General features: G+C 34.1%; 1 pseudogene; it reads right to left on the bottom strand.

Annotated features, from left to right (window-relative positions):
- Window positions 1–11,850: 11,850 nt before the first annotated feature.
- On the bottom strand, window positions 11,851–11,947 carry LOC145247640 (U2 spliceosomal RNA; annotated as a pseudogene).
- Window positions 11,948–27,081: the final 15,134 nt, after the last annotated feature.

Genomic DNA, 27,081 nt, shown 5'->3' with positions numbered 1-27,081 from the left:
ACCGGATTCGGCAGTAAGTAAACCAAAAAGGGTTGATATGCCATAAAAACAACTAAGCGAAACAACATATAAAGGACTTGGAGCATAAAACCATTTACAAAAATGACTAAATTCGGCATTAAAAACCTAAAATCTGTTCATATGCCGTAAAACACAACAATCAAACCAAACACCATGAATAAATATTTGAATATTTTTAGAACTTAAAGCATAAAATCTTGAACCAAAATGACAGGTGCGGCATCAAATAACCCAAAAAGGGTCGATATGCCGTAAAATAAAATAACCAAGCCATCATGTAATTAGTTTTTTCTAGAATTAACCAGGGAAAGCATAACCAACAATTAATTAAGCGAATCCAAACATGTCATATTATGTTTATTTACCATCCCATTATTATTCTAACCTTTCTCGCATCTTGTGTCACATCTTGCTGAGGTCATCAGCCTGTAAATATCTATCCTACCATTGATTTTAATGCTGGAGGATGATTCTCCTTGTTGCTTCAATCGTTTGGGAGACTAGGTAAAAAGTACCAATCAAGAACCCTTTCTTGACAATCAACTCGACAGGTGCGGGGGCAGAAACTGGCCCAGTACCTGTCGAAAAGAGTTACACTACCTGGGTAATACCTAGGAGGTCCATCCTCCCAGGCCTTGCCACCTGGCTTTTGGATGGAGCAAGTTTATTGCTTGTTAACTAAGGCGCCTCTACCGGGAAATGCTGATGGAAATGGCCAGGTAATTTTTGTTAGGCCAGAGTGCTCCTTCGTTAGGTGCGTTTTTGACCTTGTGTCGCACCGTGCTGAGCAGGGCAACAAGTAAATATCTACTATGCTAGTTTATACACATTTACTTTTTTGTTTATCTTATAAAGGAGTCTACAAGGATCCAGTCATACGAATGTATGGCATTGAAAACAAAAGAAAAATGAACAAAAAATAACTAATTTTACAAGGTTTTACGCCTGCAACACTGGAAATGAATTTACAAACGTGGATGTTGTATGAGTAATTTATAGATACTCTATAAAAACTTAACAACAAAAATTCTAGTTCCGTATAAAAAACAATTTCTTACTGGTTCCCAGAAACCGACAAGATTAGCATCTATTTTTGTAATTTACAGCCAATCAGATTCCTTCTTTTAAGAATTAGTTCTCACGTTTTTCTTTAACAATCTTAGGGATTCCTCTGGAGCCTAAGAAAAACTAAATAAAGCAACACTTATTCAAAATTAACCAGTCTTCAGGACAGACCCATTTAGGCAATGCGATTCGTAGCGGATATCCATTCTGATTTGTCACTTTTTTTCTATTCGTCTGTTCCTGTCTTTACTTGGAACAAGTAATCGTTTTCCTTTCTTTACACAAGGAGGAATATTCCTACTATCAACAAAGAAGAGACACACAGTCAGCAAACGCTTCACACGCACATATACACAGCATGATGTGTGCGCGTGACTTTTGGCTCTTTTCTTAAATGTTCACATAGACTACTTTGCGGAGATACAAAAATTTTCCTTCAGAATTCCTTCATATTCTTTTAACCAAAGTATAAATTAATCATGTTTCACTCTTTACAAATCCCGCTGGCTATTTATAAGTCTAATTGAAACATGTCTGCAAATGTGTAGCGAAATGATGTTTAAAAAAATCATATCTTATACATATACTAGTGTCTATGTATACACTAGGTAGAATCGTATGCCTAATACTGGATATTCTATAACAAACAACTATAAATAAATCTTGAACCCTCTACCCGGCTCCAAAAAATCAACCTCGTCAGAGTATCCTCGAGTGGCCTCTTGGCCTTGATAAGTGGTGACACCCATGTAAAAAAAAAAAAAAAAAAAAAAAAATACCACACAAAATAGGCATGAAAGGTGAAGGAGAATGGAAGGACCGAGGAGAGAAAACACTAATCACATCTCCACTAGATGAGAGTGGAAAGTAATGGGACCTTGGGGAGGCTTATTGCCAATCAAATTCCAGTGAAGACTAATGGCTATTGCTAGCAAGAAATTAATGGCAAGCAGCTGTTGCAATAATACTATCTGCAAAGGCTATTGAAAGAAATAGAGAATACTGGAAATCTAGGGAGACTTATTGTAACCCAGACTCCAGGGAACACTATCAGTTGTTGTCAGTGAGTCATCTCTGATGATAGCTTATGTGGGAACTCCTAGTGAGTACAAATAATAAACTATATTTCTTTTGGTTTGTCTGTCCATTCCACTTTTTCGAGAAACTATTGTGCTGATCTGACCTAAATTTTGTGTGCACGATTGCTATAATAAGGTGCAGCGAATTAAGTAATATGATATTTATTCAATACACAGTTATGGGGTAAATAGGGTTTGGTCACTGCAATACTGCATTTATTCTAAAAATTTTCTCGGAAACTACTAGGCCGATCTGATTGAATTTTTTTTTATTAAACTTTGTTATGACAAAGTGCAGCGAGCTAAGTAATTTATTGTCTGAACGATCCACAGTTAAGAATAGGGATTAACATTTAATGCAGAAAACAGCACCGATTTTATCATATCGAACCATCAATTTGGCATAAAGCACTAGTTCTAAGTCAAAATATTTGCTCGTTTTAACAGGCTAAAAAGCCTAAAAAATGCAATAATAATAAAATGATATATAAATAAACATTCTCTTTTAGAATATAAATACATCACTGCACTATCATATTCTTATATCAGGGCAACAAACGAAGCAGACATAGATTAAATATAGACTTACTTTAAAAAGGAGGTTTAAAGAACAGAATATTAGAAAACCTTAGACAGTGTAATGCACGATTAAGTGAAGCTGAAAAAGGCCTAGTTTTTTGTTTTTTTTACACGGTGGTCACCACTTATCAAAGGCCGGAAGCCACTCAGGTATAAGGGTTATTGCATGTACAGTACGTTACTGTGGAGATTTAATGAAGTGTTTACTTAAGGGGGCGGTTCATTAGGAATTTGTTAACGTTGGACTTGAAGACATCCAGGTTGTAGTCAGGTGGGAAGCAGGCAGACGGAACAGAGTTCCACAGGCGTGCAGTTCTAAGAAAGAAGCTTTTTTCATGGAATCTACGTTTTGATTTAGGCACAGATAAAGAGTGGGGAAAATTTTTCACAGTGGATTCAGCTACAGGGTGGTCAAAAAGTCAGGTAACATGTTAAAGGTAGAAAAAACAATATGATCCATTATAATCTCTATTCGTTTAATATTATTTGTTTAAATATTTGAGTGTAATATATAAACTTTAATTTTAAATCTATGTGTTGTGTCATTTATATTCTTCTTTCTTTCAGGTATAATGGCCACCCAAAAGTTAACAACGCCGCAAAAGGTTGCTATTGTAAGATTGTACACTCAGTACAATAAAAATGCTGCTGAAACTGCTCGTCAGTTCTCTACATTGTTTCCTGGCTTTACTGTAACACGAAAGCATGTAATTAAATTAAATAGGAAATTTGATGAAACCGGTTCTGTTGTTGACTTACCTCGGTCAGGAAGACCAAGAACCGGTCGGTCTGATGAGAATATTGCTACTGTCCAGGCAATTGTGGATGAAACCCCCAAAACATCATCACGAAATATGGCACGCCAATCAGGAATAAAAAGGGGAACAATTCTAAATATTTTGAAGAAAGATTTAAGTTTGAAATTAACAAAATAAACATATTTCATGTTTGTTTCATTTTATATTTCAATGTATGGTACTTAAATATACGTGTATTGCTAATATCGTTTTTCTTTAAAATGTTACCTGACTTTTTGACCACCCTGTAGATGGGTGTTTTTCGTGAAAGATTGGCGAGGGGGGACTAGAGATTGGAGTTCAGACGAGCACTTGCCATGAAAATAACGATAAAACAAGGTAGAAAATTAAAGAAACTTATTAAATTCCATATTCTAGGTTTATGTTTGTATTATTTGTTTCTCATTCAGAAATTCTTTCAAATCATCTGGGGTCAGAATTAGTTATTCTTCCTTTTTTTTATTTTTTGTTCTTTTTTGTTCTTTCTTGTATTTATTTTTAATCTTTTCTTTTTTTTCTTCATTTTCTTCATATTTTTTTTTTATTCAACTTTTTCGCCACTTTTTTTTCTTATTTCTTTTTTCGACTTCTGCCCTTTTTTGTTTGTGACTATTTTATCTCATTTCTTACTTTCTCTAAAATTAACATCTAACATGGGAGAGGGTAATTAATCCTGCGATTAAACAAAAATAAGTATCTTATTTTTTTCTTATACTTTTGTTTGCATTTTTATTTTCTCCTAGATCAGACAATCAATCGATTTGATTAAAAAATGTGCGATTTTGATGACAATAGAAGTATGGGAGGGTGGAGGGTTTGCGTATTCTCATTCAATCCAGGACAACGTCGAGTTTCCGTACATACATTGCACTGTACCAGCTTTTTAAACATGAAACTTATTCGTGCTAAAATTTCCAAAAGCTGTTTTGTCTTTTATTCAAATACTAGCAGGCACACAGACGTTGCTCGGGATTGGAAGATTATCAATGAATGTTTCACACTCCCATAGTTTTATTGTCATAGAAATCGGTGAAATCGACCATTTTTCAATCAAATCTATTAATTACCTGCTCTAGTAAGGGACCAATCGAAGTGCACCGGGAGTAAGCATCACATGCCTCCCTGCAACGACTTAGTTCACAATACCTTGTGGTCTACATTGAACTGTAAAGAACCTACTGTTCCTATTATAAAATTATTTCTTATATATTATGGTTTTATATATTATGGTTATATTAAAGTTTAAAATGCAATAATCAAGTATCATGGTTCAATTGTGCTCTAAACAGAAACATAAAACTTCTCAAATGCATTTGTAATATTAGGCTGTATAAGGCGTTAACTTTAATTAAAATCGCCTGTTCCTTCTTTAATCGTTTTTTTTCATTATCGATTATTGATACTTATCAAAGACCTTCTGATACGAAACCTGTCTGAGAACACTGTCAAGCATGTAAAGTACATTTGTGAGAAATTTAAAAAAAAAATCGACCCGGCCGTTTTCGAGTCCATAGGAAACGAACTCACACACACAGACACAAAGTTTCTCTTCTATAATAGCAGAGATATAGATTCACTCAATTGATACATTCAATTTATTATTACCTGAGAAAATATATGTTCTTCCTCATAACAGCCATATACAGACGCATCTAAAAGTTTCTGCATCATAATAAAATACATTTTTTTTTATTAGAACAACTTTTTCTTAAATAATACAAAAGATTCTTTAAATTGAACGCATTTAGTCAAGTCTCCGCTCTATTTAAAGATCTGCAGAAATGGTAAATTTGATTAGTGACAGAATTGATGACATATTTACATAATGACTAAAAGACTCCATTTAATAATGCCTTTAGAAAGGAATTATTGCTACTTCTTGTTTGAATAAACAAGCCATTGTCGCTTTCCATTAGAAGAATAGAAAAGGAAAAAATCATATAACGTTAATAAAAACGATAAACAAAAATCCGCCCATGAAATACAGATTAGTGTAAACATGTCAGAATGTGTTTGTCACATAAACGAGTTCCCAGTTAGATCGATATATTTGAAAAATGATTTGTGAGATGATATATATATATATATATATATATATATATATATAGTATCTCACAAATTTAGTCTTATGCCACCTTAAGAATAAATTTGTGAGATACTATACATATATATATATATATATATATATATATATATATATATATATATATATATATATATATACGTAGTATTTGGAATCCCAGCTTAATTGCTATATAGGTAGTTTTAGAAAGAGAAAGTTATGTAAGCATATTTTGGGTTTCCCATCAGCGAGTTGGCAGGGTCACAAAAGGTTAGGTTTGACAGGGATCAACCTAGAGAGAATGCACCGGAAATTAGGGGTGACATGCACCGGAAATTAGGGGTAACATGGGAATTGTGGTTGTAGGCTTCCGGTTGACGACCACATGGAGAGAGAGAGAGTGGTTTAGGCAGCAGAGGAATGCAGATCGGAGATCCGGCTCTCCGACAACCAGGGTTCAAGGTGAAATAAAAGATTGAAGCTTCAAATCCATCTTGTTGTTTATCGATGCATCTGTCTGCAGTGACCACTCGCCACGAGATGGAGACTAGTGTCCAAGAAGGCATCATCCGCTGGCCAAGGCAACCAGGTATGTACACATTATACATTTGCATGTACACGTCTCGAAGACTTTCAAGGCAAGAAACGGTGTAAGGATAAGAACACACACCCACACACACATATTACAGTGAATTGCACATAACATACGTAAGAGCATACACACACTCATAAAAGTGAAAAGAAAATGATGTAAAAGTAAACGATTAAATAAATAATAAATAAACACGCAAAAAACTTCTTTTAACATATATAGTATCTCACAAATGTAGTCTTATGCCACCTTAATCACTATAGTTCTCCAGCTTTCCTTCCTCCATCACATACTTTTTATCCTCTACCTTAGATACCCCTTTATTTCGTTCCTAATATACTTATCGCTAGACGTCGCATTCCTCACCTGTTACCAAGCACCTTCTCTCCTCTTCTGATGAAAAGCATTCGGCTTTGAAATACCTAGGTGTAAAGCGCATATTTGTCCCGTAACCCTAATTGATGTAATTTCTCCTTAATAAATGAACGATTAAATCTAAATGCATTTGTTTGTATCTTTATTTTATCGTGTTTTCTCATTCCTTTTGTATCTAAGTTCCACCTCGAATGTTGTCCTTTTTATGATCCTGAGAAATAATTTCTTTTATTCTTCTTCGTTCTCTTCATATATATATATATGAGCAAACAGTTAATAAAATATGTAAAAAAAAACACTTTGAAATGAGTTAAAAATATATTTAATCTGAAAAGGAAACACTAGATGAATGGATAGTCCTTAATGCGTGGAGTTTCGAAGAAATACTTTCCTTCTCATCAGAGGGTAGGAATTAGCAAAATGCGGGATTGGATTTTGCATGCAGAAGTATTTGATGAAACCACAAGTAAGTCAAAGATCTTACTTGAAAACAAAAAAAAGTGAAGCAGAGGGAATATGGGGAAGAAAAAGGTGATCACACATGAATGGATAGTCTGGTGGAAGATAAAAAATCCAGTGACGGTAAAATCCAGATGTAAAACTTCAAGAAAGTTAAAAGAATTTCCATTTGTACAAGTAAAATCCAAGGAAATCCCGTAATTGGAAGAAGATCGTCCATAATAATCTGAAGGCAGAAATCCATGGAATAATTCACAAACATGTGTACAAGGAAAAAAAAAAGAAAAGATTCCGATAATATTAATAAAAGAAAAATAAGATGTGCTTTTCACGCTACTTCCGAGACAAACATTTTATATATATATATATATATATATATATATATATATATATATATTCTAGACATTTTAGCTTATTGAAAACGGGAGAAAGTTCATTTAGAATGGGTGCTTTATGTCAAAATGATGGTTGAATATGGTTTAATTTGTGCTAACATTTTGTATTAAATACTATTCCCTATTAATTTCTGTCTACGAACGGATACCATAATACTTAGTCTGCTGTACTTTATCGAAACATAATTGCGTACAACAGTTCAGCCAAAGCGGACAAGTAGTTTCGGAGAAATTTTCTATATCAAATGTGGTATTATGGTGACTAACCATATCAATCTATATTAATCCTTAACTGTGCACCGAACGGATACCATAATACTTAATTCGTTACACCATATCATTACAAAGGTCTATACAAAATTTCAGCCAGACCAGTCTTGCAGTTTTAAGAAAAAAATGGAACGAACCGACAGACAGACTAAGATATATATATATATATAGTCATCCACATACAGTACTGTTTCGCTGTTTCACAGCTCATCAGTGCGGCTAGACAGGCAACTACCTCAAGCCAGGATAGAAATCCGACCGTTTGTACGGCAGTCAAGGCTCCTAACCATTACGCTATTGGCGGCTGCTTGAACGAGTAGTGAGTTTAACGATGTTTTGATATCGTCTGAAATACCTCCGCTCGATTTGTTTACACAAAGAGCGTCGCTTATATGCTAATGGTAATTCGTGTTTCATTTCTCAATATGCTCAACTCAATATGTATATATGGTCCGTCGGGTTAGGGATAGTCTTTGCTAATTAAGCCAGAGATGGCTTGTGTTGCCGGGTTCGAATCTATCGACTGGTGTTAATTGTGAGACCCTGCACTGAAGATTCCCGAAAGAATGAAACAGTAGTATCTGTAGGTATAATAGTAATTATTATAGTATATATATATATATATATATATATATATATATATATATATATATATTAAAATTCTTGAAAGACTTGTTTCATAGCACAGCAACATTCATGTAATTATTATGTCAATTTTTGAAACGCGCGCACACACATATATATATATATATATATATATATATATATATATATATATATATATACAGAACTTATATAAAAGAATATACATTTCTTGAAATCATCAAATGAAGATCCAACATATACATTTAAGTCAGTCGGTTTTCATCTATGTAAATAATAATTGATACCAGTTGGATACAGTTTTGATGATCGGGGATATCGTGAAACTGCATTCGAACGTTATGCTAAGTACGTTTAATTATAATCCCCCCACACACACATTATATTCACACTGTTTGCATAAAACACTAAAATTATACCATAAATACTATTATAAAAGGAAACAGAGACTTATCCCTCGGTGGAACACAATGACACGGGTCTGCATCCCATCGGATTATAACATAGCCGTTTTCAAGAACAATATTTAAAAGTGGGACGACTTGAAACAAATATCAACATGAGCATCCATTTACCTTCTATTTATTGCTTTATAAATATTCAAGTTTTTTTTTTTTACACAGGAATCTCCACTTATCAAGGCCCAAAAACCATTTGAGGATAAGGGTTAATGAGTGTACGGTGATTACTGGGATAAGAGCGTATCAATAGTTTGATTTGGAATTCGTATAGAAATGGATTATTTAGGAGGCGGCTTAACAAGAACTTGTTTACATTGAACTTGAAGACAACCACATTGATGAGTGTACGGTGGTGATGAGGATAACAGCATATTAATAGTTAATGGTCGAATTGGGGTAGAAATGGATTATTTAGGAGGTGGGGGCTCAACAAGAACTTGTTTACATTGGACTTGAAGACGAACATTGGACTGGAAAGCACACCAGCCGGACAGAGCTCCACAGGCGGGCAGTCCTAGAAAAGGAGATTTGTTCATGGAATTTACTTATACGTAGGAGTGCATGCGCAGGGATCTACATCCATTCTTGGGTAACATCGTGCCTACATGACTAATACATTAATGCTTACAGGGAAAACATCAAGGCAAACGAAACGACCTTTTGAAATGTAGAAAACTCCATGAACTACTGGCTAAAAAAAAGAAAGAATTCCTCAGCTATTTTGATTGACAAATGGATGTTGTTTACATTTGGGAGAGAACTTTGTATTGGGAATCAAATTTTCTAGTAATGGTCGCTTCAAACAAACCTGCTTTGCCACCTTCTTGGCTTTTGGCTTTCTCTCAAGGCCCTAAATCAAAGGAGGCAGGATGAATTGTCAGATCAAAGATGAGATTAAGAAAAACACAATGAGGCAGCTGATAGCAAATCCAAGCTGAATTTGCAAGTGAGGAGTTTCCATACAGCAGGTGATTGTGCTTTCCAAATGAAGCACATAGTCTTTTGATAATGCAGCTATATATTCTACCTCTCTCTACATAGTTACATTTATATGTTTATATATTGCATGTACAGGATTCACTCCTAAACTACAGGGTGATTGAAAAGTAATTCTCTATTTTAAAATGCATACAATTTATTTTTGAAATATAACTTATACAATTAATTAATATGAGAAGAAAGCATAATACGTGAACTTTTATTTAAAATCCAATATAGGCGCTTTCATTAACCACTAGATTTTTAAGTCGAGCAGGAATTGCATAAACTGATTTCACTAAAAACTCTTGTGGAATGGTAGTCATAACTTCAGGTATTCGCCCTTCAAGTTCTTCTAAATTATTTTGTTTGCTTGAGGAGATTTGCTTTCAGCCAACTCCAGAGAAAAAATGATAGGGCGTTAAGTCAGGACTTCTGGCCGGCCATTTGTGCGAACTGTGACAATCCATCCATCTTCTAGGAACTTGGGCATTCAGCCATTCATTAACAACAATAGCAAACTGTGAAGGTACCTCACTATGTTGAGAGATGAAATTTAGCCAATTATTATAGCTTGGAACAATATTAAAGATTTGATATTTATGCAAAATAGAGTTCCTTCACACTTTGCTATTGTTCGTGAAGAGCTGGATGCCGTGCGTGAATTTATGTGAAATTAGATTTTCTGATTCCTGGTCGACTTGAAAAGCTGGCGGCGAATGAAGACGACAATATTGAATTTTAAAAAACCCATGCAATATACTTTCTTTTCATATTCATTAATTGCATAAATTATATTTCAAAAATAAATTGTGTGTTTTTTTTTGTTTTTTTTTACACAGTGATCACAACTTATCAAGGCCCGGAAGCCACTCAGGGATAAGGGTTAAATTAAAGTAACTTCCTATTTTAAAATAGGAAGTTACTTTTCAATCACCCTATATTTTAAGCCAATGGCGTAACAAGAAGATGGAAGCATTTTGCGAAAATTCAGGTCCCATCAATTTTTGTAAAATTTTAACAATATGTATTAAACATCAATTAATAAATATTCTCCAAATTTCAGTTTCTTTAAAGCTACTTAAAAGGGTTTTCAGGGGTATAATATGAGTAAAACCTTCCAGTAGAAAATTTAAATATTTCAGATTTGCTTTGAATTGTATTCATGGTCATTAAATATTTCAGATTTGCATGGAATTTTATTCATGATCATTAAATATTTCAGATTTGCTTGGAATTTTATTTATGGTCATTAAATATTTCAGATTTGCTTGGAATTTTATTCATGGTCATTAAATATTTCAGATTTGCTTGGAATTTTATTTATGGTCATTAAATATTTCAGATTTGCTTGGAATTTTATTCATGGTCATTAAATATTTCAGATTTGCTTGGAATTTTATTCATGGTCATTAAATATTTCAGATTTGCTTGGAATTTTATTCATGGTCATTAAATATTTCAGATTTGCTTGGAATTTTATTCATGGTCATTAAATATCAAATAAGCAAGTTTTCATTTAATTATCTCCCTTGAAAATGAAATGTTAAACATTTTTTTATTATAAAATCTCTAATTATATTAATAATTATAATAATTTTACTACAAATTTAATCATTACATATACAAAATGGTATTTGGCACTCCCAATTATGAAAGTATATTACATAATATAAATTTATTAAGAACTTTAAAAAGAAGTACATATGAAAATAGGCCATATCAAGTTTTGTTTAAGAGTATGAGTATGGGTAATATATTGTTATTGGGAGTGTAAAAATATGATTTTTTTGTAAACAAGGCCGATATCCATTAGTCGCGTGCTCTCATGTAATGAATGAATGCGTGAATGAAGGATTGACATGAAATTCTTGAAGATAAACTAAAATGACCGAAAAAATGGGCTGAAATGATTTAAATAAATAAAAAGTAAATGACTTAAAATGACTTTAATGAACTTAAGGATGAATTAGATGACCTTAATAATGAATTGAATGCTTAAAAAATAACTGGAATCCTTCAAAAACAACGTGAATGATCTGGAGAATGACTTGAATGGCTTTAAGACTGACTGGTTGTAAAGTGGGTGCTCTATTTACATTAAATTAACTACGGAAAAGTGATCCCCCCCTTTATGTTACAAACATAAGTACAGCATGTAGTAAGAAAAGATACTACACTTTGATCTCAGCCAAAAGGCCAAGAAAAGCTGTATTTATTTGCTCCGCACCGAGCAAATTAGGCACAAGGCCGATTTTTAATGTGAGGAGTGAAGGGGAAATGGGTACCAGCTCCCCGGGGAGTAGAGGAGCTGGATAGTGACAATTTTTATGAAGGGTTGCCCCTACATTGACCAAGGTCTTATCTGTGGGGTTACCCTCACATATGGTCTTTGCTTGCAGTATTTGCCGGAACAGATACTACAATTTGATCTTGGGCAAAAGGCCAAGAAAAGCTTAAAAACAGAACAGCATCTATTAACAACAGATCTTTGATCTTAACCAAAAAGGCCAAGAACAAAAGTGTTAAGGACAGACCGATGGAGTAACTTATAGAGTCGCTTGCATGCGACTAATAAACGTGAAAACCAGGGGTTAAGTAGGATTCCCCATAATGTGAATGTGGTATTGTGTTGACTGGCAATAGTTTAAAATAACTGATAGAAAAGATAATACACTCCCAATATCCCACCACCCAAGCTGGCTCTATGCTACATGTATTAAGTATTTTTTGTAAAATTTATTTTTGTGGAACTTATTGTGAAAATCAATCATGGATAAATAATTTCAATTGTAAACACCTCATAACTATTGGACAATTCAATCCAAATTGTTGTTTATTTAAAATGTAATTAGATGCATTTTATTTTTTTCTTTAAATATTTTTCATCAACGTTTTTCATTAATATCTTTCATTAATACTTTTTTTTTTCACACAGTGATCACCACTTATCAAGGCCCGGAAGCCACTCAGGGATAAGGGTTATTGCAAGTACATTACGTTAGTGTGGAGATTTGATGAAGTTTTTACTTAAGGGAGCGGTTCATTAGGAATTTGTTAACGTTGGACTTGAAGATATCCAAGTTGTAGTCCGTTGGGAAGCAGGCAGACGGAACAGAGTTTTCATTAATATTTTTCACTAATACTATACTAATATATAATAGTACTAGCCTGGGAGCCTGGTGTTACCTGGGTGTTTGGAGGTGTGTGTGGAGCAAAAAAAAAAAAAAGTGGTAGTAGGCTCTAACCCGTACTGTGAAGGAGGAAAAGAATGTGAACAGGAAAAACGTTACGTTTTTGCTATTACGCCCGTCGGCAAACCGGAATTGACGTAGGTTTAAATTAAGGCTAGACAATCGAAAAGACTTTCGAAAATATCGGCGATAAAAGCGACCCCTTGCTGTAGAAAAGTGCCCAGTTGAGGATGAAGGAATCAATGTTTTTTGCCAATTTTTCGATATTTGTCGTCCGAAGGGTCATGCTTCAAAATGATACCGACCTCTGTCGAAAGGTTTAGGTAGACATACATACACACATACATACATTTAAACACTCAGGTGAGATTTATATTATAGATAATAATAGTATATAATAGTAGAATAATAATAAATGAAATGATTGCGTGTATAAATCGTATACGGTAATAATTATAAATACATATTACATAATATTAATTTTCGATTACACATTATATACTAAAAAAAACGTACATATGTAAATGAGTTATATCGAGTTTTGTTTAAAAATTTGGTATGGCCACATATTGTAAAAATCTATTTTAAGCAATAAAATGTACAACTTGTGGTATTTTTACTCTCAACCTCAAAAGTCAACAGAGTTTAAACCACTTCAATGCTAATTCTATGCAGTTCTAGCAGTTCTCTTTGATAAGGATTAGTTTATTGCTAGTCGCCTAAAGCGCTTTTACCGGGGAATGCCGACGGGGGAATGAGGCTGACCAGGCATCTTTTATGGGTCTGAGCGCTGACTCTTCAATCCCACTTTTGAACCATTGTGTCACATCTTCTCACCATGGATCACTGCTGATACAATTATCTGCCTGTATAAGAGCCAAGTACGTCCAAGGATGGAGTACTGTTGCCACATCTGGGCAGGAGCTGCTAGAAAAACCTTATCTTGCCTTGACAAGATTCAAAATAGATTTCTTAGCCTAATGGGGGATGCTCTTTCCTCTTCTCTGCCACCTCTTTCCCACAAAAGATATGTTGCGAGCCTGTCTCTGCTTTATCGATATTTTCATGGCAAGTGCTTGTCTGACCTCCAATCTATGGTTCCCCCCTGTCCTGACTTTCACGAAAACCACTCGTCTAGCTCAAACCATTATCAATAATTTCTCCTACTCTTTACCTGTGTCTAAACCTAAACGTAGCTTCCATGAACAAAGGTTCTTTCTTAGAACTGCACGCCTGTGGAACACTGTTCCGTTTGCCTGCTTTTCAACTAATTACGATTTGGTTGTCTTCAAGTCCAATGTGAATAATTTCTTGATAAGTCATCCCTTTTATCAAATTTTCACTACTAACAATTATTACGATATTTTCCCATTGACTACTGTACCATCATTGACTCTTATCCTTGAGTGACCCCCAGGCCTTCATAAGTGGTGACTCCTTTGTAAAAAAAAAATTCAATCCAAAACATGATTTATTTAAAATGTAATTAGAGGTGTGTGTGTGTGTGTGTGTGTGTGTGTGTGTGTGTGTGTGTGTGTGTGTGTGTGTGTGTGTGTTGGTCTGACTGTAGTCATTCTCATGAAGAAATAATTCAGGAACAAAGGTATCAGGAAACAAGAATTCTTCACACTTTCGGGGGCAAGTTTGATTCCTCTGAAAACATCATTCAACACTGACCTTGTAAGACGTTGCAGAATCAATATTTTTGCTTTTATTTTTATCTCACACCTGTGAATGGGAATTTTTCACATCTTTTTTTTTTCTATGGTAGCCTTGCTATGGCATGATAACCAGGCAGTTCTCATAATTAACAAACACAACTTTGGGAATGGAAAAGATGAAAGAGTCAGAGTGCTTTATCGTTATGTTTTTTTAATTGATGAACATGGCCGATGCATCAACGACGTTGATAAATTATAATTTTTGATCATCGTAAAAAAAAAAAAAACAAGAAATAGTTTTGCTGAAGACGAACTTGTCCGTTTATCGATGGAAATGTTATTTTAAACATTGCAGATAAATTTGAAATATTTTTTTATTTAAGTATGATAAACTGTCGAAAATGTTATTTAAAACTTAAATGTGACAAACAGTTAAATGCTATTTTTAATTTAAGTGCAACTGTCGAAAATGATATTTAAAATTTAAGGGAGATCGTTTAAAATGTTATTTAAAATTTAAATGACAGTCAAAATGCAATTTAAAATTTTAGTGAAACTGTTGAAAATGCTATTTCAAATGTAGGTGTGACAGGCTGTAAAAAATGCTACTTTAAATGTAAGTTCGATAGATCGTCACAAATGCTATTTCCAATTAATATATGACAGACAAACAAAAATGTAAGTTAGTATTTAAGTATGACAGACTGATGAAAATGCTACTTAAAACTTCAGCATGTCTCTGAAAATTTTATTCGAAATTTGAGTTTGACAGATTGATAAAAATACTATTTCGTACTGTAGCATGACAGACTAAAATGGATACAATTTTAACCCCACGTCTGACAGACTGATAGACAAAGATTCAAACAGCAATACTTGAACGTATCTAAAGATAGTGTTTGTTACTTTAATGCATTTAGTGATCAAAATTTAAACAGTATGCTTAAGTATAACATGCAGACTAAAATTGCTGTTTTAATCTAAAACTTTGCAAACAAAAAAATATTATTTCTTTTATACCGGACTTCTTTGAACAGAGGAATTTACACCGATTAGCACTATAAATAGCGCTAGTAATTCCAACACAAGTGAGAGAGATGCGACTGCACTTCAACTGCTAGCCGAGTGCCCAGCAGATATACACGCTTTCATATCTTTGTACCTTATTGTTAATACACTTGTTCCTTAACCGGACCTCGACTTGATTGTTATTTTCACTGTTGTTCCACAACACAACAATTTCATACTGAAGATAAAGGAAAATTTTATTTTAGACCTGCAAAAATTCTGTTTTAAACTGAAGCATTACAGACAAACAAAAATACTATTTCGTATTTAAGCATGATAGAGCAATGTTTTTTTATCTTAAGCTTGACAAACCAGCAAAATTCTATTTTAAACTGAAATTTAACAGATTGACAAAAATGCTATTTCGAACTCCTGCATGATAGACAGAGAAAATCAGTGCTTGTGCAGTATACCAGATTTTCGAACAAATGCTGTTCATGTAAAAACTCTCATATACTTATGTGTCATACCGGAATGAGCATAATTTTTTTAGTTATGAAAAATGATTCAGTAAAAAAAAATAATTTCAAGTAAAAAAAGAATTCATCGAATTATCAAGTTTTATCGTATGTTTTAAAGCAATGGTTCTCAATCGGGGTCCATGTGGACCCCCATGGTACATTTAACGTTAATATTGGTTCAGTCTTCCTTCAAGATAAACTGTTGATATATGTTCTTTGGTTTTCTTTACATTACTGAAAAATAAAATAAGCTATAAGGGTTCACAAAAATACATTAAGAAAAAAAAAAAGTCATGATTAAAAAAAGGTTGAGAGCCATTGTTTTAAAGGATTGAAGTTGGAGTTCTTAAAATCTCGTTATTTATGACAAACTGATTTAGCTTTTTTATTTTCCCTGAAATCCACCACTGAACAAATAGAAAATGCTCACCTGTTAGTCTCTATGATTTTTCTGAAAAGTTTTTTTTTTTTTTTTTTTTTTTTTTTACAAAGGATTCACGTCTTATCAAGGCCCGGAGGCTACTCAAGTACAAGGGTTAAAGAGTGTACAGTAATCAATGGGACAATATCGTAGTAATCATTAGTAGCAGAAATTTGGTAAATTGGATTACTTAAGGGGAACAGCTCATCAGGAATTTGTTTACATTGGACTTGGAGAGGACGATAATGCAGTCAGCTAGAAAGCAGACAAACGGAGCAGAGTTCCACAGGCGTGCAGTTCTAAGTTCATGGAATCCACTTTTAGGTTTAGGCACAGATAAAGAGTAAGAGAAATTATTACTAGTATTTTCAGCTAGACGAGTGTTTTTGTGAAAGTTTTGGCAAGAGGGATCATAGATTGGAGCTCAGACGAGCACTTACAATGAAAATAATGATAGAGCACATGTCGGAATTAGTATATTTTTTTTTAAATTACAAAAAGATGTTCAAGTAAAAATATTAATTACAAGTAAAAATAGAATTTATCGAATTATCAAGAATTATCGCTGATTTTAAAGTATCAAAGTTGCAGTGCTTAAAATCTCATTATTTATAACAATAAATCTAGTGTAACGCAGCTGTTACACTCGAACTGTGTTCGTTACAGTTCAAACCTCTCTAAGAACCCTACGCCATCCGGCACCATAAAAAATGGACAAGCAAGCAAAAATCAATAAATCGCTTTTCTTTCTTTTTCTTTTTTTTTTTTTTTTTAAACTCACGTCGTTTATTACAGTTTTTCTTTCTCCTCATCTCGATGCCAGCTTAAAAGTCTCTCTTTGTAGGGGCACACATCCATCTCACCTGGCTGCATTTCTTTTTTTCTGCTCTTCTACATGCTGGATATAGAAAGCCATTTCTCGTCTTCGAATTTACACGTCCATCCTTTTTCATTCACTTTTTTTCTTCTCTCGACCACGTGGTATCTTTTTTTTCTTTTTCTTGCCATGCAGCTCGCGCACATTTCCTAATTTGCATATATGCTTTCTTTTGGCTACTGCTGCTAGTATCCTCACAAGTCAGCTATCTCACAGCTGCTGCTGATATTTTACCACTTGCTCATACGTGAAAGCAAAAAGCAAAACAAAAAGAAAGGAAAGGATGGGAGGGAGGAGGAAGAGAAGTAAGAAATTAAGAATAATCCTAATGTTCGGCTTACAGATATGAGAATCCCATTGAGCAACGCTTAAGGAAACGCAATCTTTCAATGGGAAGAACAATGCGCTACAAAAAGGCTGCGGACTTGGATGTTCATCTGTAAACATTTGTAACAACAAATACGTGGAAATCGGCTCTCGATCATAAACACAATCTCGTATATATAAGAAGATCGGAGGTTACATCGACCGAAACGTTGTGAAAATTACACTTAAGCTGAGAACAGGAGTTTAAAGAATGAAATAATATAAATATTAACCAGTACTTTATCTGCTACGTTACAGGTCTTTGCAGATAATTGTAGTATGACTGTTGGTAGCTTTATCCATCCAGCCAGCGCAGCAGAGATTGAATTCCCTACACGAGTTTGTAGTGTACTTATTTACTATGCCTCCCCACAGGGCAGAGTTAGACACCAGGGTCGTTTTTTAACGTGGAGAAAAGGTACAAAAATAAAAATTGTCTTAGTCGTGAAGGATTTCTCCTCCACAAAAAGAGAACAAGAAATGGAAGTGCAGCATCTGAAGAAATCTTGACCAAAAGGCCAAGAATTCAAATCTTATTAGTAGCTGAATACTTGATGCTTCGCCAGGGCTATTAAGGGTATTTTTTATTGTGACGCCATCATCAGACGGCGTGTCTACCACGGCTTAAGAGTCTCATCTACCCTCAAGAAAAGGATAGACAGCGCCAGTTTCTAAACATGTGGTTTTTTTTTGCTTTTTTTACATAGGCATCACCACTTATCAAGGCCAAGAGGCCACTCGAGGATAAGGGTTAAAGAGTGTACAGTAGAAATTGGACAATATAGTAATCGTTAGTAATGGAAATTCGGTAAATTTGTTAACTTATGTAGAACGGCTCATCAAAACTTTGTTTACGCTAGACTTGAACACAACCATATTGTAGTCAGCTGGAAAGCAGGAAAACGGAAAACAATTCCACAGGCATGCAGTTCTAAGAAAGAAGCTTTGCTCATGGAATCTACGTTTAGGTTTAGGCACAGATAAAGAGTGGGGGAAATTATTGATAGTGTTTTCTGTTAGACGGGTGTTTCTTGTGAAAGTTAAAGGTATTTTACCTCGCAGTACATACAGCATCTCGCTTTCCCAAATGGTCACCCATCTGGTATTGGCCAGGCTCAACATTGATTAACTTCGGTGATTTGGTGAAAACCGGTGTGTCAATGTGATTGTGCTGTATATAGCATTATACCTATTGTTTAATCAAACATTTAAGGCTTCCAACATTGAAATTTAGTATATAGGGTATTCAGAAATGTAGAAAACTTCTTAATTTTCATCCAAAAAGAAAAAGGGCAGCTAAGGGATCAAAATTGAAAAATTGATACGTAGAGGGGAGAGGGTCAGCAGATTTTTTTTCTGTTTGCTAACTGTTTCACGAATATGCATGCGCGAATCGTTCATATGACAAAACTGTTTAGAAAAAACATAATACTCTCATGCACATGTCTCAGTTTCTGTTTGAATTAAAACATAATATTTATGAGTATTTCTCGACCGGACAACACTGAGCGGTCTGCTAGTTTTAAATAAAAAATTTTGTTCCAAATTCCATGCAGACTCCCAAGTTCTACAAAATACACCTGAAAAAGTTTGGAGGTTACATCAGCTGAAACGTTGTGACAATATCATTCAAGATAAGTACAGTTGTCGGAGAAATCCAAATAATAGAAATTGGTAAGATGCTTAAAAATGAAACTGGACGACCGACATATAGAGCCTCTCTTAGAACTGCTTGGACAAAAACCAGAAGCGAAATGAGACAACAATTGCCAGCATGAGCGAAAATAAAATGATTTCACAGAGGATTTCAGACTAAAAAGTAAAAAAAAAAACATAAATGTTCTCCAATTCAAAAAAAAAAAATAAATATGTCATTCCCATCCCATTTTTTGTGGAAAAGTATAATTAAAAACGAAACAAAAAACTCGAAATAAATTTTTTTGCTAAAATAAAAAAAAAAATTAATTATATACATATAAAAACCACAAAAGAAAGGAATTTTTTCAAGGAAAAACTTATAAACAAAACAAAAAAAAAATGAAAATTATTTAAAATAATAGAAAAAAAAATGTCTGAAAGATGGGAAAGTTGAATAAGTTATGGAAATTTTTTTTATTAAAATTGGAAGCAAGGAAACTTGTTGTTAACCATGGCAAATTTTTGTGATTTTATCCGAAGGTAGTTAATAATAACTAGACTGACCTTCCTACAAATATAAAAAGGTTCATTACTGTAGAATGCAATAGATAGTTAAATGTTAGATGACTGGCTTGTAATGTATATGGGGAAAGGTCTGGCTGTACTTATAAAATTATTGTAATCTTTGAGGCTGACATCATTGTTGTTAATATGCTACTTTAGATAGTTCATTATACAAGATGTCCCAAAATGATCTGACACATTTGTACCTATTTACTATGCCTCCCCACGGGACAGAGTTAGACACCAGGGTCGTTAACAATTAAAATGTTTTTATTTTTTAAATGTACATAGAATGATATTTTATTTTAATCAGGTCAAAATTCATTTATATCTTTATTTATGCATTATTAAAAAAGAAAATGTTCCCGAATCATTTGATTTTTTTTGCATGGTGATATTGATTGGCTCACAAGATCGCCTGATCTGAACAGTTGCGATTTTTTTTCCTGTGGGAATATTTGAAGTCAAAATTATTCAGCTACCGCTCTTGATCTTTTGAAATTTTTTTTTTTTTTTTTACACATTGATCACCACTTATCAAGGCCCGGAACCCACTCAGGGATAAGGGTTATTGCAAGTACATTACGTTAGTGTGGAGATTTGATGAAGTGTTTAATTAAGGGGGCGGTTCATTAGGAATTTGTTAACATTGGACTTGAAGACGTCCAAGTTGTAGTCCGGAGGGAAGCAGGCAGACGGAACAGAGTTCCACAGGCGTGCAGTTCTAAGAAAGAAGCTTTGTTCATGGAATCCTCGTTTTGATTTAGGCACAGATATAGAGTGGGGGAAATTTTTCACAGTGGATTCAGCTAGACGGGTGTTTTTCGTGAAAGATTGGCGAGGGGGGACCAGAGATTGGAGTTCAGACGAGCACCTGCCATGAAAATAACGATAAAACAAGGATAGGCTCGCAACGTCTCTTCCGTGGGAGAGAGGTTGCAGGGTAGAGAAAAGGGCATCCCCCACTAAGCCACGAAGTCTATTTTGTACTCTGTCAAGGCATGATAGGCTGTTTTTGGCCGCTCCTGCCCAGATATGGCAACAGTATTCCATCCTTGGACGTACTTGGCTTTTATATAGATAGAGAATTGTATCAGTAGTGAGATATCTTCTGGAGCGGTAGAAGGATCCCACCATCTTTCCAGCGACCTTGGCAACAGACTTGATGTACGTGTTCCATTTCAGATCAGGAGTCAAATTAAAACGAGCTATCCGTTCTGAAATTGCTGCTATTCATCCTGAAACTATCAGTTTATGGAAAACTTTCGTGAACATCTACAATCCTGTCTTAGCAATGATGGAAAACATTTGTCCGATTTAATATTTAAGACTGTGTGAAATAAAATAGCATTCTACGTACATTTAAAAAAATAAAAAATATTTTTCTTTATTTAATTGTTCTTTAATTTTTTTTTTTTTTTTTTTGACCAACAAATGTGTAAGATCATTTTGGGTTACCCTCTATAAGTAAGACGTGACAGTATTTTCTTTTAATAGAGATTTTAAAAATCATATTCCTAAGATGTGCCTATTCAATCTGTGTTAATTCAAGCTTCAATGTGACAGACTAACAAACATCCTATTTCAAAATTTAGCATGACAGATTAACGAAAACACTATTATAAACCTCAGTGCAACAAACTAACGAAAATTCTATTTTAAACCTTAGTATGACAGACTAACGAAAATACAATGTCAAACAGTGTGATAGACTAACGAAAACACTATTACAAATTTTTGTGCAGCAGACTAACAAAAATGCTATTTCAAACCTTAGTATGACAGACTAACGAAAATACAATTTCAAACAGTATGACAGGTTAATGAAAACTCTATTATAAATGTCAGTGCAATAAATTAACGAAAATGCTATTTCAAACCTTAGTGTGACAGACTAACGAAAATACAATGTCAAATAATGTGACAGACTAACGAAAATGCAATGTCAAACAGTGTGACAGACTAACGAAAATACTATTACAACTGTTAGTGCAACAGACTAACGAATATGCTATTTCGAAATTTAGCATGCAGGACTGACGAAAATACTATTACAAATTTCACTGCAATAGACTAACGAAAATGCCTCAGTGTGACAGACTAACGAAAATGCTATTTCAAACCTCAGTATGACAGACTAACGAAAATGCTATTTCAAAAATTTTGCATGACTAACAAAAATGCTATTTCAAACTTTAGTGTAAAACATCAGCCAACCGACACAAGGAAATAAGATAACTTTATATATAGTGCTTGTTTAGCAATAAAAACGTTATTTCTACATAAAAGCATAAAGTGACCAAGAGATAAGATGTGGCTTGCAAAATTACCAATGATAATACTAGCAGTCACCAGGTCTAAACAATCGTAGTTGGTCAAAACGAAGAGATGACGCCATTCTGGGCATGTTCATCCGTACCCCTAAATAGCAGAAAGCCAAAACTAATACTGTTATTAAGATACTCCACCGAATCCTAGCACTATCATTCCTGGGCGTCTCCACAAAGATTGAAAATCTAGGATTTTTTTCTTATCTTACATTGCATTACAAACATAGCGTGTGTATTCTTTTGTGTGTCACACGGCTAAACAAAGAAAAAAATTGGTGTCGCTGTTGAGGCAATGCTAATAAAAATGATTTGTTCTTATTGGCTTTTTGGTCAAGATCAAAGTGTAGTATCTGTTCCGACAGATACTGCAAGCAAAGACCATATGTGGGGGCGACCCCACATATAAGACCTTGGTCAATGTAGGGGCAACCCTTCATACCAATTGTCACTATCCAGCTCCCCTACTCCCCGGGGAGTTGGTCCCCATTTCCCCTTCACTCCTCACATTAAAAATCGGCCTTGTGCCTAATTTGCTCGGTGGGGGAGCAAATAAATACCATCTGTTCTTCAGATGCTACATTTCAATTTCTTCTCTCTCAGTGGGGGGGGGATCCTTTACGACTAAGACAATTTTTTGTTCCTTTTCTCCACGTTAAAAAACGACACTGGTGTCTAAATCTGTCCCATGGGGAGGCATTGTAAATAGGTACTATATTTAATGTAACAAAATTTTAATATTACAAATGTAACTGGGAAAAGTAATGTCTGATTTAATTACAAAATACCCTGGAAATGCCCCTTCTGATTAATTATAAGATGCACTGAAAAATGTCCCTTCTGATTATTTTTTTTTGTTTACTTGCCTCCCCATAGGGGCAGAATTGGACATGAGGTCGGTTAAAAATTTGGGGGGAAACCAGCTCCCCAAAAGGGGCACTCTGGTCAGTAACAAAAATAAAAATTGTATCAGTAATGAAGGATTGCTCCTCCATTAACCAAGACCAAAAAAAAGGGCGGGGGGGATTTAAGTCACTGGAATGCTGACACTGATAGTACACTCAGAAATTCATGTTGAAGCAATTGGTGCCTATTTCCTAACCGTGTTAATGTTTATATGTATTAATTTCGAAAAGTTGCTGAAACAGTTTATGATTTAAACATTACTTTATTTCAAATATATTTTAAACAGGAGTGGGGGATATGAATTTAGACCTGGAAATGATTCAACTTGTCTACGATTTGCACATTACTTTATTCCATGCATATTTTTAACAGTAGTGTGGGGGATATGAAATCAGTCCCGGAAATGGCTGAAACTGTTTACGCATTAAACATTACTTTATTTAATGTATATTTAAAAACTGCGAAGTCGGGGATATGAAGTCAGTCCCAGAAAGGGCTGAAACAGTTTACTATTTAGACATTACATTATTTCATGTATATTTTTAGCAGTGGGTTGAGGATATAAAGTCAGTCCTAGCAATGGCTGAAAAAGTTTATGATTCAAACATTATTTTATTTCATGTATATTTTTAATAGTGAGGTGGCGGACATGAAGTCAGTCCCGGGTTTGAATGAGATAAGTGCAAATATATACTAGCAGAAGCATCGCTCAGTATTGAATGAGATAGGTGGAAAACATATAGTAACAGAATACCCAGTGTCGCCCGGGATCGAATCTGATAGGTGAAAGATATATACTAGCAGAATATGTGGCGTCACCCGGGATGTGATAAGATAAGTGGAACATATATACTATGAGAATACCCAGAATTGATTGATGTGTTTTTAATGAAATAATCAGCCCAGGCAATATATCAAAGTTATTATTTAAGTAAGTGGGAGCGACATAGTGGGTTAAAGCTATGAAAATCATTGTCGAAATTAGTAACATATCCAAGAATTATGAAAAATGATGAAATGTGAATTACTTGATTGGTGTGTTTGTAATGAAATAATCCCATACAATATATCAAAGTTCTTATATTAGTAAGAGGGGAGCATAATGTGGGTGTTTAATTATAAAAATGGTTGTCGAAATTAGTAACATAACCAAGAATTATGAAAAATGATAAAATGTGAGTTTATTATTGAATAAAATAATCAGTCCAGACAATATATCAAAGTTATTATGTTAGTAAGAGAGTGCAATAAGGATGGTTTAAATTATGAAAAATTATTGTCGAAATTAGTAACATATCCAAGAATTATGAAAAATGATATGTAATTTTAATGCATTAGTGTGTTTGCAATGAAATAATCAGATCAGACAATATATCAAAGTTATTATTTTAGTAAAGGGGGCGATGATGTCGGTTAAAATGATAAAAACTGATTGTCGAAATTAGTAACATATCCAAGAATTATGAAAAATGATGAAATATGAATTAATTGATTGGTGTGTTGTAATGAAAAAATCAGCCTACACAATATATCAACGTTATTATTTAAGTAAAGTGTGCGATATGGTAAGTTTAAATGATGAAAAATTATTGTCGAAATTAGTAACATATCCAAGAATTATGAAAGATGATGAAATGTTAGTTAATTGATAGTTGTGTATTTTTTTATGAAATAATAAACCCATACAATATATCAAATTTTTTATTATAGTAAGGGAAGAGGCGATAATGTGGGTTAAAATTATGATAAATTATTGTCGAACATAGTAACATATTTAATAATTATTGAGAAATGATGAAATGTGAGTTAATTGACCGGTGTGTTGTAATGATATAATCAGCCCAGGAAATATATCAAAGTTATTATTTTAGTAAAGGGGCGATACAGTTTTAATAAAAAGGCTAGAATAATATGATTGTGCTTTCCTTCATGCTGAACAGAATGCCCGGCAACAATATATTACATATGAAAAATGCCGCTGTGCCATTTCAACAGGTCCTGCTAGTTAAATATTATTATCATATTATATTATGTATTAATTATTATAAACTTAAATCCAACTAATATAAAAACAAAATGAACGATAGGTTAATTTTTAAACTTTCCTCACAATGCATATGTTGCACTTGTGAATGTAAACATCTTTCTTAGCTAAGTATATGTAATTTGACATGGAAAGTGAGATTTGAAAAGCCAGCTCACTAGAAGAAGAGTACTGTGGCCTACAAAAAATGCCTAGGCAGCCTCGTCAGCATTCTCCGAAAGGGCATCTTACGTGATTAGCAATAAACTAATCCCTTTTCAAAGGGAGAAGGCAAAGCCTGGGTGGATGACTAGGGATCTCAACAATGGTATGAACTCTGATGGATTTAGTGCCAAGGGAAAACTCCGGCTGAATTGAACCTTCTTGGCTAATTAACTTTAATGAAAAACGGGAATCTGTGATATAGCTTATGAACATACATTTAGCTCAGATATTTTTCAAACGAACATAACCATTTACTATTATCTATAAACCGGAGAGTTATTTTTCAAAGGGAGTTAACCTCTATGAAGAGGCTTAACTTACAACATTAGTACCCATGGTATTGACTCAACACACAATTCAACGAGATCAGTTTTATTCAAAGTGTGAACCAAAGATGCATGCCATTTATCCACAGATTCTCAAAAAGATTCATTTAGAGTGAGTTTCAGCCTCTCAGTGGTCAATAGGTCGACTCCATCTTTGTGGCTGATTCAATTCGATCGTGTATCGATCAGACAAAGCAACGAATCCGTCCAATCTGATTGTGCTATAAAATTAATGATTCCCTTTTCAGATTGCATAAAGAAGAGATGAGAAATGTGTCGGTTTATTCGAACCGACTCGGTCACACAAAATTTGCTGCTTATACTTGGAATTAATGTCAATCATCCGCTAACATGATTCACTTTACTTTCCATAACGAAACAGGACTCTAGTCATTGCTGAATTATGCCATCTTAATTAATTTGCACTATGATCAAATCGATACAAATTCTCTATGTTCAAACGAAATGATTTCAGTTAAAGTTCAATGTGAGTACTAGTATCATACTCGCCATTTGAAAGGGACTTATATATTGAGATTGCCACTAATGTTCTTGATTTTTACACATCTTGTGTGTGTGTGTGTGTGTGTGCGCGCATACATACATAAGGTTTGTGAGACAGTACCCCAACCAAGTGCGTGGTTATAAAGACAATATCAAAATAAGGACCTAATATCAGATTGACAAGAAAGTTCTTGCGGTTTAATTCAGATGAACATATCTTGGCTCAATCAAAAATTTATTAATCGAATTAAGCACCATCAGAATCAACACAGTTCTCCCAACACAAAGCAAGTGTAGTTATCGCAGTAACGTAAATATCTTGCGTTCTGGTGGCGATGAAGTCGCTGAAGGCGTTTATAATATCGCTTAAGTTTTTTAAGTATTTCTCACGCAGAAAGTTGTCAAGATGCTTGAGAAACTGATAGTCGGTAGGAAAGAGATCTGGAGAGTATGGTGGATGACACAGTGTTTTGTAGTCCAATTCGTTAGACTTCTGCAGGGTCGGTTTTGCAACCTGTGATCAAAGAATTGGACCTTTTCTGTTGAATAAATCTCTATGTTGTTGTCGAAGTTTCTGATGCATTTAATCCATTTGTTGACGGTATTTCTCTGCCATAATGGTTTCGTCTGCATTCAAAAAGCCAATGGATGAGACTGGTCGCAGACCACTAAACAGTAAGCACGGCATTATTTTGGATTGTCAATGTGATTTTAACGTATACTTGATATTCAAAAACGAAGCAATATCAAAGGGAGGTCACTCTCATGTTCTTGTCCAGTGTTG

This window comes from Euprymna scolopes, chromosome 25 (assembly GCF_053919585.1).
Source record: "Euprymna scolopes isolate OS-2025 chromosome 25, ASM5391958v1, whole genome shotgun sequence".
NCBI classification, from domain to species: Eukaryota; Metazoa; Mollusca; class Cephalopoda; order Sepiida; family Sepiolidae; genus Euprymna; species Euprymna scolopes.
The sequence above is the reverse complement of the archived record's forward strand: the minus strand, read 5'-3'. Positions and strand labels throughout refer to the sequence as shown.